We start from the raw sequence: 9911 nt of genomic DNA, 5'->3' as shown, positions 1-9911 counted from the left end.
CCGGGACAGCGCGAACGCAGTCCCGACTACCAAAAATTATGCGCCCGAGTTACTCGCATTTGGAGTAATCGCGGGGGTCAGCTCGACCGAAGTGCAATGGACAAGCCTCACCCCGGAGGAACCGCCTTCATGATCACGGTATCCTCTACGCCAGGTAAGTATGCTTCTCCTCGGCCACAGGCGAATATTTGTAATGCGTCGCGCTATCGTAGTGGAACGAGAACTCTTGACGTTGTCGCATTCGGCGAAGAGCATGGTGCCGTGAATGTACTTGCTTCCTTAGAAACGCGCTGTTGGCCGTCGAGTTAGCAGGCAGACAGGCACAATAACGGCCTTCTGCAGAAAGCGATGCATTTTTCGTGCGGAAGACATCGCGACTCGCGGCGCCGGCCGTTGCTGGGGTTAAGTTACTGCACCCTCCGGGAGATGGCGGGCCATGTCGGGGTTACCGCCTTCGAGCCACCCTCTCCGCCTGAAAGTCGCCCTCTTTCTCGGCCGGTGTCAAAACGGCAAATGAGATTTGCTGAATGACTGTTTCTTCCAGCCACAGTGCAAGCCACAAAATCAATTATTTCTCTTACCTTTGCTCCCTCCGTGGGAGCCCATAGTGCTAGGAAATACGGCAGCATTGTCAATCGCCCTTGTCTGTCGCTGAGCAACCGAAGGACCAAGCTCAGACTATCAGATGTTCTAAGGAAGCTGTATGCACTCGTGGGTGTTGTACACGAGGGACAAACATCACGTCAGCAGGCTCTTAAGGAAAGGCAATAATCAGCAAAAAACTGCAACTTACCCCATTGGACGCTGATGGAACAGAAGACACTTGAAGGTAAGGTAACACTTCTTTTTTTTTTCTGTTCATCTCGAGCACGATCTGGAAAGCTCGGACGAAATTTGTGTTCTCTTTAATTCAGAATGTGGAGATATTTCCTTCACGCATATGAAAGTATAATGCTTCATTATTTAAGCTAGATGGAAAAGTTTAGGGGAAGTAATTAATTCGTTTAGGCTGCACCACTACTAGGTAGCACTGTCAAAACAATGCCATTGCCATCTGATGGCAACACAGCTTGCTGCAGATTAATTTTGCGGCATTTCATAAATGATTAATATCTTATGACTATGGTGACGCTATGAGTAGTTTTATATGTGCAAACATTTGAAACTGCTGCAGGCATTACATTCACCCCTCTCTGCCTCTTTGCTTGGACATGGAGTAAGTAAGGATAAATTAAATTGCTTGTTTTTGAAGTAGTAACAGTTCTGAAGTGTAAAGAAATGATATTAAACAATACAGTGTACATTTTTTTTTTTTCCGAATGTAGTGATTCAACAACGAATTTATTTATTTATTCCTACCTACCTCTGCAATTAGTGTACGTGAGTATTTCATTGGAACTGTTGCAATCGAAACCGAGCTTAATAATTTCATGCGGCCGTTTTCAGTCAGTCCTCCTCGTGCTTTAATTGCTCATTTCCAAGCGTTATTTTAGGTTGCCTGCAAAGTTGTCAGATGAAACACAACCACTGCGACGAAAGGCCATTCCTTGGAGCAGGTAGACGTCAACTGCGGCGGGAAACTGTCGTGGCCAGGAAGATATTCACTGTGTGTGGAAGTTAAGTGAGGATCCGAAGCTGACTTGCCAGCACACGTTGCAGCAGTCACTCGCCAACGGCAGCGGGGTAAGAAAGGGGTGCAAATACGCCGGTTCTCGTCCGATCACCGACGTTGGGCTTGGATGGGTGGCCGCCTCGCCTGGGAGCACAGGGCGCTGTTGGCTAGAATCTATGTTTCTCGTTTTCGGTGCAGCTCGTCATGTTATTTCCTTCGATTCACATCCCCACAAGCTCCTCAAGTGCCGCAAGTCTGCAAGTCCCGAGACGCTACGCTAGACGCTTGCTTCCGGCCCCTCATGTACCATGCCACCGGCGCCAAAGCGTTCGGCTGGCCGATGGCCCCTGTACGCCCGCTCGCGCCACAGCAGTCACTGTGCTTGCAGGGAATGTCGCGCCGCCGAATAACGTTTGGCGCGCAATCCGTTTATGGACAGAGAATGCTAAAAGGGGCCGTTCGACCGTTAATACGGAAATCGTAGCCAAGTTGGATGGCCTGAGCCATCTCGCGGCTGCCGCTGCTATTACGAGCGCGCGTGCCACGCGGTTGAAGAGCAGTGCGCTGGCTCTGGCTTTCGACGCCGTTTCCTAGTGTGTTTTGTCGCTTCTAGTGGAGGCATCATCGGTTATGAGAAGCTGGTAAATTACTCACAGTCAGTACTTATCGTCCAACACGAGGAGAGGCTTTGATTGTAACGGAGATTAGCACCGGGACAGCGCGAACGCAGTCCCGACTACCAAAAATTATGCGCCCGAGTTACTCGCATTTGGAGTAATCGCGGGGGTCAGCTCGACCGAAGTGCAATGGACAAGCCTCACCCCGGAGGAACCGCCTTCATGATCACGGTATCCTCTACGCCAGGTAAGTATGCTTCTCCTCGGCCACAGGCGAATATTTGTAATGCGTCGCGCTATCGTAGTGGAACGAGAACTCTTGACGTTGTCGCATTCGGCGAAGAGCATGGTGCCGTGAATGTACTTGCTTCCTTAGAAACGCGCTGTTGGCCGTCGAGTTAGCAGGCAGACAGGCACAATAACGGCCTTCTGCAGAAAGCGATGCATTTTTCGTGCGGAAGACATCGCGACTCGCGGCGCCGGCCGTTGCTGGGGTTAAGTTACTGCACCCTCCGGGAGATGGCGGGCCATGTCGGGGTTACCGCCTTCGAGCCACCCTCTCCGCCTGAAAGTCGCCCTCTTTCTCGGCCGGTGTCAAAACGGCAAATGAGATTTGCTGAATGACTGTTTCTTCCAGCCACAGTGCAAGCCACAAAATCAATTATTTCTCTTACCTTTGCTCCCTCCGTGGGAGCCCATAGTGCTAGGAAATACGGCAGCATTGTCAATCGCCCTTGTCTGTCGCTGAGCAACCGAAGGACCAAGCTCAGACTATCAGATGTTCTAAGGAAGCTGTATGCACTCGTGGGTGTTGTACACGAGGGACAAACATCACGTCAGCAGGCTCTTAAGGAAAGGCAATAATCAGCAAAAAACTGCAACTTACCCCATTGGACGCTGATGGAACAGAAGACACTTGAAGGTAAGGTAACACTTCTTTTTTTTTCTGTTCATCTCGAGCACGATCTGGAAAGCTCGGACGAAATTTGTGTTCTCTTTAATTCAGAATGTGGAGATATTTCCTTCACGCATATGAAAGTATAATGCTTCATTATTTAAGCTAGATGGAAAAGTTTAGGGGAAGTAATTAATTCGTTTAGGCTGCACCACTACTAGGTAGCACTGTCAAAACAATGCCATTGCCATCTGATGGCAACACAGCTTGCTGCAGATTAATTTTGCGGCATTTCATAAATGATTAATATCTTATGACTATGGTGACGCTATGAGTAGTTTTATATGTGCAAACATTTGAAACTGCTGCAGGCATTACATTCACCCCTCTCTGCCTCTTTGCTTGGACATGGAGTAAGTAAGGATAAATTAAATTGCTTGTTTTTGAAGTAGTAACAGTTCTGAAGTGTAAAGAAATGATATTAAACAATACAGTGTACATTTTTTTTTTTTCCGAATGTAGTGATTCAACAACGAATTTATTTATTTATTCCTACCTACCTCTGCAATTAGTGTACGTGAGTATTTCATTGGAACTGTTGCAATCGAAACCGAGCTTAATAATTTCATGCGGCCGTTTTCAGTCAGTCCTCCTCGTGCTTTAATTGCTCATTTCCAAGCGTTATTTTAGGTTGCCTGCAAAGTTGTCAGATGAAACACAACCACTGCGACGAAAGGCCATTCCTTGGAGCAGGTAGACGTCAACTGCGGCGGGAAACTGTCGTGGCCAGGAAGATATTCACTGTGTGTGGAAGTTAAGTGAGGATCCGAAGCTGACTTGCCAGCACACGTTGCAGCAGTCACTCGCCAACGGCAGCGGGGTAAGAAAGGGGTGCAAATACGCCGGTTCTCGTCCGATCACCGACGTTGGGCTTGGATGGGTGGCCGCCTCGCCTGGGAGCACAGGGCGCTGTTGGCTAGAATCTATGTTTCTCGTTTTCGGTGCAGCTCGTCATGTTATTTCCTTCGATTCACATCCCCACAAGCTCCTCAAGTGCCGCAAGTCTGCAAGTCCCGAGACGCTACGCTAGACGCTTGCTTCCGGCCCCTCATGTACCATGCCACCGGCGCCAAAGCGTTCGGCTGGCCGATGGCCCCTGTACGCCCGCTCGCGCCACAGCAGTCACTGTGCTTGCAGGGAATGTCGCGCCGCCGAATAACGTTTGGCGCGCAATCCGTTTATGGACAGAGAATGCTAAAAGGGGCCGTTCGACCGTTAATACGGAAATCGTAGCCAAGTTGGATGGCCTGAGCCATCTCGCGGCTGCCGCTGCTATTACGAGCGCGCGTGCCACGCGGTTGAAGAGCAGTGCGCTGGCTCTGGCTTTCGACGCCGTTTCCTAGTGTGTTTTGTCGCTTCTAGTGGAGGCATCATCGGTTATGAGAAGCTGGTAAATTACTCACAGTCAGTACTTATCGTCCAACACGAGGAGAGGCTTTGATTGTAACGGAGATTAGCACCGGGACAGCGCGAACGCAGTCCCGACTACCAAAAATTATGCGCCCGAGTTACTCGCATTTGGAGTAATCGCGGGGGTCAGCTCGACCGAAGTGCAATGGACAAGCCTCACCCCGGAGGAACCGCCTTCATGATCACGGTATCCTCTACGCCAGGTAAGTATGCTTCTCCTCGGCCACAGGCGAATATTTGTAATGCGTCGCGCTATCGTAGTGGAACGAGAACTCTTGACGTTGTCGCATTCGGCGAAGAGCATGGTGCCGTGAATGTACTTGCTTCCTTAGAAACGCGCTGTTGGCCGTCGAGTTAGCAGGCAGACAGGCACAATAACGGCCTTCTGCAGAAAGCGATGCATTTTTCGTGCGGAAGACATCGCGACTCGCGGCGCCGGCCGTTGCTGGGGTTAAGTTACTGCACCCTCCGGGAGATGGCGGGCCATGTCGGGGTTACCGCCTTCGAGCCACCCTCTCCGCCTGAAAGTCGCCCTCTTTCTCGGCCGGTGTCAAAACGGCAAATGAGATTTGCTGAATGACTGTTTCTTCCAGCCACAGTGCAAGCCACAAAATCAATTATTTCTCTTACCTTTGCTCCCTCCGTGGGAGCCCATAGTGCTAGGAAATACGGCAGCATTGTCAATCGCCCTTGTCTGTCGCTGAGCAACCGAAGGACCAAGCTCAGACTATCAGATGTTCTAAGGAAGCTGTATGCACTCGTGGGTGTTGTACACGAGGGACAAACATCACGTCAGCAGGCTCTTAAGGAAAGGCAATAATCAGCAAAAAACTGCAACTTACCCCATTGGACGCTGATGGAACAGAAGACACTTGAAGGTAAGGTAACACTTCTTTTTTTTTCTGTTCATCTCGAGCACGATCTGGAAAGCTCGGACGAAATTTGTGTTCTCTTTAATTCAGAATGTGGAGATATTTCCTTCACGCATATGAAAGTATAATGCTTCATTATTTAAGCTAGATGGAAAAGTTTAGGGGAAGTAATTAATTCGTTTAGGCTGCACCACTACTAGGTAGCACTGTCAAAACAATGCCATTGCCATCTGATGGCAACACAGCTTGCTGCAGATTAATTTTGCGGCATTTCATAAATGATTAATATCTTATGACTATGGTGACGCTATGAGTAGTTTTATATGTGCAAACATTTGAAACTGCTGCAGGCATTACATTCACCCCTCTCTGCCTCTTTGCTTGGACATGGAGTAAGTAAGGATAAATTAAATTGCTTGTTTTTGAAGTAGTAACAGTTCTGAAGTGTAAAGAAATGATATTAAACAATACAGTGTACATTTTTTTTTTTTCCGAATGTAGTGATTCAACAACGAATTTATTTATTTATTCCTACCTACCTCTGCAATTAGTGTACGTGAGTATTTCATTGGAACTGTTGCAATCGAAACCGAGCTTAATAATTTCATGCGGCCGTTTTCAGTCAGTCCTCCTCGTGCTTTAATTGCTCATTTCCAAGCGTTATTTTAGGTTGCCTGCAAAGTTGTCAGATGAAACACAACCACTGCGACGAAAGGCCATTCCTTGGAGCAGGTAGACGTCAACTGCGGCGGGAAACTGTCGTGGCCAGGAAGATATTCACTGTGTGTGGAAGTTAAGTGAGGATCCGAAGCTGACTTGCCAGCACACGTTGCAGCAGTCACTCGCCAACGGCAGCGGGGTAAGAAAGGGGTGCAAATACGCCGGTTCTCGTCCGATCACCGACGTTGGGCTTGGATGGGTGGCCGCCTCGCCTGGGAGCACAGGGCGCTGTTGGCTAGAATCTATGTTTCTCGTTTTCGGTGCAGCTCGTCATGTTATTTCCTTCGATTCACATCCCCACAAGCTCCTCAAGTGCCGCAAGTCTGCAAGTCCCGAGACGCTACGCTAGACGCTTGCTTCCGGCCCCTCATGTACCATGCCACCGGCGCCAAAGCGTTCGGCTGGCCGATGGCCCCTGTACGCCCGCTCGCGCCACAGCAGTCACTGTGCTTGCAGGGAATGTCGCGCCGCCGAATAACGTTTGGCGCGCAATCCGTTTATGGACAGAGAATGCTAAAAGGGGCCGTTCGACCGTTAATACGGAAATCGTAGCCAAGTTGGATGGCCTGAGCCATCTCGCGGCTGCCGCTGCTATTACGAGCGCGCGTGCCACGCGGTTGAAGAGCAGTGCGCTGGCTCTGGCTTTCGACGCCGTTTCCTAGTGTGTTTTGTCGCTTCTAGTGGAGGCATCATCGGTTATGAGAAGCTGGTAAATTACTCACAGTCAGTACTTATCGTCCAACACGAGGAGAGGCTTTGATTGTAACGGAGATTAGCACCGGGACAGCGCGAACGCAGTCCCGACTACCAAAAATTATGCGCCCGAGTTACTCGCATTTGGAGTAATCGCGGGGGTCAGCTCGACCGAAGTGCAATGGACAAGCCTCACCCCGGAGGAACCGCCTTCATGATCACGGTATCCTCTACGCCAGGTAAGTATGCTTCTCCTCGGCCACAGGCGAATATTTGTAATGCGTCGCGCTATCGTAGTGGAACGAGAACTCTTGACGTTGTCGCATTCGGCGAAGAGCATGGTGCCGTGAATGTACTTGCTTCCTTAGAAACGCGCTGTTGGCCGTCGAGTTAGCAGGCAGACAGGCACAATAACGGCCTTCTGCAGAAAGCGATGCATTTTTCGTGCGGAAGACATCGCGACTCGCGGCGCCGGCCGTTGCTGGGGTTAAGTTACTGCACCCTCCGGGAGATGGCGGGCCATGTCGGGGTTACCGCCTTCGAGCCACCCTCTCCGCCTGAAAGTCGCCCTCTTTCTCGGCCGGTGTCAAAACGGCAAATGAGATTTGCTGAATGACTGTTTCTTCCAGCCACAGTGCAAGCCACAAAATCAATTATTTCTCTTACCTTTGCTCCCTCCGTGGGAGCCCATAGTGCTAGGAAATACGGCAGCATTGTCAATCGCCCTTGTCTGTCGCTGAGCAACCGAAGGACCAAGCTCAGACTATCAGATGTTCTAAGGAAGCTGTATGCACTCGTGGGTGTTGTACACGAGGGACAAACATCACGTCAGCAGGCTCTTAAGGAAAGGCAATAATCAGCAAAAAACTGCAACTTACCCCATTGGACGCTGATGGAACAGAAGACACTTGAAGGTAAGGTAACACTTCTTTTTTTTTCTGTTCATCTCGAGCACGATCTGGAAAGCTCGGACGAAATTTGTGTTCTCTTTAATTCAGAATGTGGAGATATTTCCTTCACGCATATGAAAGTATAATGCTTCATTATTTAAGCTAGATGGAAAAGTTTAGGGGAAGTAATTAATTCGTTTAGGCTGCACCACTACTAGGTAGCACTGTCAAAACAATGCCATTGCCATCTGATGGCAACACAGCTTGCTGCAGATTAATTTTGCGGCATTTCATAAATGATTAATATCTTATGACTATGGTGACGCTATGAGTAGTTTTATATGTGCAAACATTTGAAACTGCTGCAGGCATTACATTCACCCCTCTCTGCCTCTTTGCTTGGACATGGAGTAAGTAAGGATAAATTAAATTGCTTGTTTTTGAAGTAGTAACAGTTCTGAAGTGTAAAGAAATGATATTAAACAATACAGTGTACATTTTTTTTTTTTCCGAATGTAGTGATTCAACAACGAATTTATTTATTTATTCCTACCTACCTCTGCAATTAGTGTACGTGAGTATTTCATTGGAACTGTTGCAATCGAAACCGAGCTTAATAATTTCATGCGGCCGTTTTCAGTCAGTCCTCCTCGTGCTTTAATTGCTCATTTCCAAGCGTTATTTTAGGTTGCCTGCAAAGTTGTCAGATGAAACACAACCACTGCGACGAAAGGCCATTCCTTGGAGCAGGTAGACGTCAACTGCGGCGGGAAACTGTCGTGGCCAGGAAGATATTCACTGTGTGTGGAAGTTAAGTGAGGATCCGAAGCTGACTTGCCAGCACACGTTGCAGCAGTCACTCGCCAACGGCAGCGGGGTAAGAAAGGGGTGCAAATACGCCGGTTCTCGTCCGATCACCGACGTTGGGCTTGGATGGGTGGCCGCCTCGCCTGGGAGCACAGGGCGCTGTTGGCTAGAATCTATGTTTCTCGTTTTCGGTGCAGCTCGTCATGTTATTTCCTTCGATTCACATCCCCACAAGCTCCTCAAGTGCCGCAAGTCTGCAAGTCCCGAGACGCTACGCTAGACGCTTGCTTCCGGCCCCTCATGTACCATGCCACCGGCGCCAAAGCGTTCGGCTGGCCGATGGCCCCTGTACGCCCGCTCGCGCCACAGCAGTCACTGTGCTTGCAGGGAATGTCGCGCCGCCGAATAACGTTTGGCGCGCAATCCGTTTATGGACAGAGAATGCTAAAAGGGGCCGTTCGACCGTTAATACGGAAATCGTAGCCAAGTTGGATGGCCTGAGCCATCTCGCGGCTGCCGCTGCTATTACGAGCGCGCGTGCCACGCGGTTGAAGAGCAGTGCGCTGGCTCTGGCTTTCGACGCCGTTTCCTAGTGTGTTTTGTCGCTTCTAGTGGAGGCATCATCGGTTATGAGAAGCTGGTAAATTACTCACAGTCAGTACTTATCGTCCAACACGAGGAGAGGCTTTGATTGTAACGGAGATTAGCACCGGGACAGCGCGAACGCAGTCCCGACTACCAAAAATTATGCGCCCGAGTTACTCGCATTTGGAGTAATCGCGGGGGTCAGCTCGACCGAAGTGCAATGGACAAGCCTCACCCCGGAGGAACCGCCTTCATGATCACGGTATCCTCTACGCCAGGTAAGTATGCTTCTCCTCGGCCACAGGCGAATATTTGTAATGCGTCGCGCTATCGTAGTGGAACGAGAACTCTTGACGTTGTCGCATTCGGCGAAGAGCATGGTGCCGTGAATGTACTTGCTTCCTTAGAAACGCGCTGTTGGCCGTCGAGTTAGCAGGCAGACAGGCACAATAACGGCCTTCTGCAGAAAGCGATGCATTTTTCGTGCGGAAGACATCGCGACTCGCGGCGCCGGCCGTTGCTGGGGTTAAGTTACTGCACCCTCCGGGAGATGGCGGGCCATGTCGGGGTTACCGCCTTCGAGCCACCCTCTCCGCCTGAAAGTCGCCCTCTTTCTCGGCCGGTGTCAAAACGGCAAATGAGATTTGCTGAATGACTGTTTCTTCCAGCCACAGTGCAAGCCACAAAATCAATTATTTCTCTTACCTTTGCTCCCTCCGTGGGAGCCCATAGTGCTAGGAAATACGGCAG

The 9911-nt window shown here is 49.8% G+C and overlaps 5 non-coding genes across 5 annotated transcripts; all 5 read right to left on the bottom strand.

The window, feature by feature from the left end:
• Positions 1-162, bottom strand: LOC124753092. Its single transcript, XR_007012318.1, has one exon. It is a non-coding gene; the product is annotated as a U1 spliceosomal RNA (small nuclear RNA).
• A 2160-nt stretch (positions 163-2322) lies between these two features.
• On the bottom strand, positions 2323-2484 carry LOC124753090. The gene has a single exon (XR_007012317.1). It is a non-coding gene; the product is annotated as a U1 spliceosomal RNA (small nuclear RNA).
• Positions 2485-4643: 2159 nt separating this feature from the next.
• LOC124753089 lies at positions 4644-4805 on the bottom strand. Its single transcript, XR_007012316.1, has one exon. It is a non-coding gene; the product is annotated as a U1 spliceosomal RNA (small nuclear RNA).
• A 2159-nt stretch (positions 4806-6964) lies between these two features.
• LOC124753088 lies at positions 6965-7126 on the bottom strand. Its single transcript, XR_007012315.1, has one exon. It is a non-coding gene; the product is annotated as a U1 spliceosomal RNA (small nuclear RNA).
• Positions 7127-9285: 2159 nt separating this feature from the next.
• Positions 9286-9447, bottom strand: LOC124753087. Its single transcript, XR_007012314.1, has one exon. It is a non-coding gene; the product is annotated as a U1 spliceosomal RNA (small nuclear RNA).
• Between the last annotated feature and the right edge of the window lie 464 nt (positions 9448-9911).

Source organism: Schistocerca piceifrons, unplaced genomic scaffold (assembly GCF_021461385.2).
Source record: "Schistocerca piceifrons isolate TAMUIC-IGC-003096 unplaced genomic scaffold, iqSchPice1.1 HiC_scaffold_525, whole genome shotgun sequence".
Taxonomy (NCBI): Eukaryota; Metazoa; Arthropoda; class Insecta; order Orthoptera; family Acrididae; genus Schistocerca; species Schistocerca piceifrons.
The sequence above is the reverse complement of the archived record's forward strand: the minus strand, read 5'-3'. Positions and strand labels throughout refer to the sequence as shown.